We start from the raw sequence: 4,467 nt of genomic DNA, 5'->3' as shown, positions 1-4,467 counted from the left end.
AGACCTATCATGCTTCTTGTTATTCACATGCTGACGAGGAGTAGTCTTATCATTAGACACATGCTTACCATTAAAATAAGCATACATCATATTAAAAGCACAAGACATACAATTAGCAACACCACATGCTTTATGAGAGTGATTAACAGCAGGCAATTTATGCATGGTAGACATGGCATTATTGTTATCCAACTCATGTGTGTCTGAGTTAGTCTCAGTTGCTTTCACAACTTTGACTGGAACTTTCGACTCACTTGACTTGGAAACAATCTTCTCATAAGCATGATCCTCAGCACGTATTTCTTCTTGAATAACAGAAGAGGTCGCATCAAATGGTTCAGCAATTGATGCTTTATAGAGGGGTTCATCAACACCCTTAAGCACATGTGGTACTTCCCTCCCTTTAGCACATACATGAGGAGGGGAGTTTATGCCTAATTCTCCAATAGCAGCATTGTAATCATAACCTATTCCAGATGTTTGATTAACAGCTTGCTTACTGTAGAACTCTTTAGCCTTCGAACAAGAATTGAAGTAGGCTCTAACCTTAGTCTCAAGACCGGTGATCTTATCTTTGAGAATAGTTTCGAGTTTTCTATAACAGTCAACTCTATTCTCTAGAAAAGATACCTGTTCTTTTAATCTGTCTTGATTAATGTGCACAAGTCTTAATTCATTGACCTCTTTCTCAAGGTCTGTGATCTGTAAACTTAACAGTTCATTATCACGACGTGCACAATCTAAGTTACCTCTTAGATGATAAACCATTTCAGCATCAGAAAGTTTTACCTCTATTCTTGACGATGAAGCTTTTCCATCAATAGCCATAAGAGCAAGATTTCCTTCATCTTCATCTTCACTGTCAGTATCATCCCAGCTTCTTCCCTTTGCCAGATAAGCCCTTTCAGAGTTCTTTCTTACTTGCTTTGGCTTCCTACATTCTGTGGCAAAGTGTCCCAACTCATTGCAGTTATAGCATCTAATGGTGCTTCGATCAACCATCCCTGTTTTGTACCCACCACTGCTGGTGTTAGAGGATGAAGATCCACCTTTCTGGAATTTGTTGTAGTTGGACTTGTACTTAAGCTTGGGATTCCTCCTGAATCTGACATGGGAGAATCTCTTGACAATTTGGGCCATTGATTCATCTTCCAATTGCTCCAGCTCTTCCAAGGAATAAAAATCATCACTTGATTGATTTGTAGTAGGAGGATCATATTCTGCTACTAACTCATTTTCCTCACCCTTGGAAAACTGTACCATTCTTTCTAACTGTTGAGATTGTTGTTGTTGTTGACCTTCAGCTACAAGTGCAGTAGATGTGCTGACCATTCTATCCTTCCCGTAGACTTCCTTCTGTTGAATCTGCTCCAACTCATAGGTTTTTAACACTCCATAGAGCCTGTCCAAAGAAATCTCACTCAGATCTCTAGCTTCTCTAATGGCAGTGATTCTATGTTCAAGATGAGCTGGCAGTGTTAAAAGGAACTTTTTGTTGACCTCCCTGATTGAATAATACTTTCCATTGATGTTCAGGTTGTTGATCAACGCATTGTACCTCTCAAACACTTCAGTAATTCCTTCTCCTGGATTTGATTTGAAATGTTCATATTCAGAGGTTAGGATTTCCAACTTGTTCTCCCTAACTTCCTCTGTGCCTTCATTAATCACCTCAATAGTTTCCCACATGTGTTTGGAATTTTTACAGTTCATCACATGTCTGTTCATCAAGGGATCAAGGGAATCAATTAATATTAATTGAAGGCTGGCATCCAAGGAGGCTTCTTCCTTCTCAGCAGGAGTAAAATCTTCAAGCTCTTTTGGATAGGTTCTAGCTTCAGTAGTCACCACACCATCTATTATTACCTCCGGTTCAATAACCATCGGAGTTTTTATACCCTTCTTTAACAAGTTTGAATATTTGGGATTTGCAACTTGTAAAAATAATAGCATCTTCTTCTTCCACATGATATAATTCTCTTTATCAAATTGTGGAATTTTAACGGTTCCAACTTTATGTGAAGTCATTATGAATTTTTGAATAAATAAAAATTCAAGGAGTTGAAAAATCACAAAAGTCTAGGATCTTGATTTGTTCGTTAATCAGAAGGCTCTGATACCAATTGTTAGGTCCCAATGTGTTTGTAGAAGGGGGGGTTGAATACAAACAGTACCGAATAATCGAATTAAATGCGGAATAAAAAATGTGAAACAAAATTCAAGTTAAATAAAAATATTATTAAACTTGAAAGGTGTTACAACAACTGTATCGATTACAAGGAATTAATCTCAAATTAATTATCACAAATCTAGAATAAATTCGACATGAACTTTTTCTATTTTTGTAATAAAAAAGATTCAAATGCTAAACGCAATTTGAGATTAAGTTCTAGGGATTTTGATCCGCTAGATTGATACACAAGAGCAAGATAAAGATTTCTAGTGGATTGGATTTAACTTTACAATCTAGAAATTTAATCTTGAAGTATGCAGATGAAAAGATGAAATATTTCTTCTTGATTTTCTTTTCTGCCTTGTTTCTTGACTTCTGTGTTCTTAATATTAAGTTGCTGCTTCTCTGCTTCTTTTTAAATCAACAAACGAATAGAATTGACTTGGCATGACAATCCTATAGCTGGCAAGACTTTCGGTGAGACAATTGAATGAACTAGCAAGACAATCTGAATGAACTAGCATGACAATCAGAATGAACTAGCAAGACAATTATCCTCCTAGAGTAACTTTCGGTATGACAATTGAATATGGCCTAGCATGACAATCGGTATGACAATCCTGATTGTCATGCTAGTTCATTTTCAATTGTCTTGCTGATTTAATGCTTGAATTTAATCCAATTAAACTTCTGAAAATTCCTAGAATTAATTCAGAATTAATTAATCAATTAATTCAATTAATAAATAAATTATTCTTCGCAGATATAATTTATTTTCTTAATTAAATTAGATGAATTAATTAATTAATAGAGAATTAATTTTAGTCTTGAGCAACAACCATTCTTCTGCAAATCTTCTGAAAATCACTGAAAATTATGAATCAATTCCACCACTTCAACGTTGACACTCGATGTACTGTCTGGTTCATGAGTGACTAACTTCCGTGACGTTTCTTCATGTCTTGACTCTGACACTTTGATTTTCTTCAGATTAAATCCTTGTAATTAATTGATACTCTGACGAGATCTCTGTCACTTGAATAAATCCACAATCTTGACTTATATCACTGAGGCATGATCAACTTCTTGAACTTCTTCCAGTGAATTACCTCCTCAAGTCTGTAGATGAACCTTGTTTCTGAATCCTTTGACAGATATTACTTTGCGAGATCTCTCTGACGGTCGATCCACTATTTACTTATTACATTCTTATTTGAGTTGAGTTGAATCCTCGTATATACAAATAGGCTATGACATATGACTTACACCTATGCCGGACTGCCACTCAGCCACTTACGCATTGATGGACTCCCACTGAGCCACTTACACTTTCATGGACGCCCACTGAGCCCATGTTGCTTATGCCGACTCAATTAGATGAACTTACTTCCCGAACGATGGGCAAGTAATCAAGATGTTTTCTCAAAACAGCAACCTCGTTGTGAATGTAAAATAAACCACTGAGCTGGATCCCTCAGGTTTTGAGCGAGTATTTAAATCCTCTTCGAAAGGAAGATCTTAAATATAAAAATGAGTTTTGGGATCTGCTCTAACTTTAATAATTTATTTTGAAGACTCGAAAATATTTTTAAGAATGTTATGAGTAATGCTGATTTAATGAAATAAATCAGTCCCGATACATTAGAAAATATCTAAATATTATTATTTAAATAATATTCCCATAAGGATAATCTTTATAAAAATAATTTGAAGTAGAAGTTTTAAAACTCATTCTTGAAATGAATAATAAATAACCAAAGATATACTTATACGAAAGTACGATCTTTATTTGAATAATCGAAAATAAGTTTGATTATCGAAACATTATTCTTTAATAAAATAAAGAATATTATTTAATAAAAGAAGCGGAGTCATAAGCCCTCGAATGAATATTCAAAATAATATTCATTAAATAAAATAAACGGAGTCTTAAGTCCTCGAATGAATATTCAAAATAATATTCATTAAATAAAATACACGGAGTCAAAAGTCCTCGAATAAATATTCAAAAATAATATTCATTAATTAAAATAAAGTTATCGAATAAACCTTATTCGATTAATAGTTTTGAAAACTATATCTATATATTATAAATATATATATAATATACTCAGGAACATCGACTCCCAGTTTAAAAAATGTTCACCTTTGGGTCCTCTATACTAAGGGTATACGCAACTACTGCTTATCTCTAGCATAGGTATTATGCAACTTATAAGCAATTGAATCAACAATTAGATATCAAGATTACGAAACAGACATGCATATATACCATATTACATGCTCCAATATAT

Source organism: Apium graveolens, chromosome 9 (genome assembly GCF_009905375.1).
Source record: "Apium graveolens cultivar Ventura chromosome 9, ASM990537v1, whole genome shotgun sequence".
Taxonomy (NCBI): Eukaryota; Viridiplantae; Streptophyta; class Magnoliopsida; order Apiales; family Apiaceae; genus Apium; species Apium graveolens.
The sequence above is the reverse complement of the archived record's forward strand: the minus strand, read 5'-3'. Positions refer to the sequence as shown.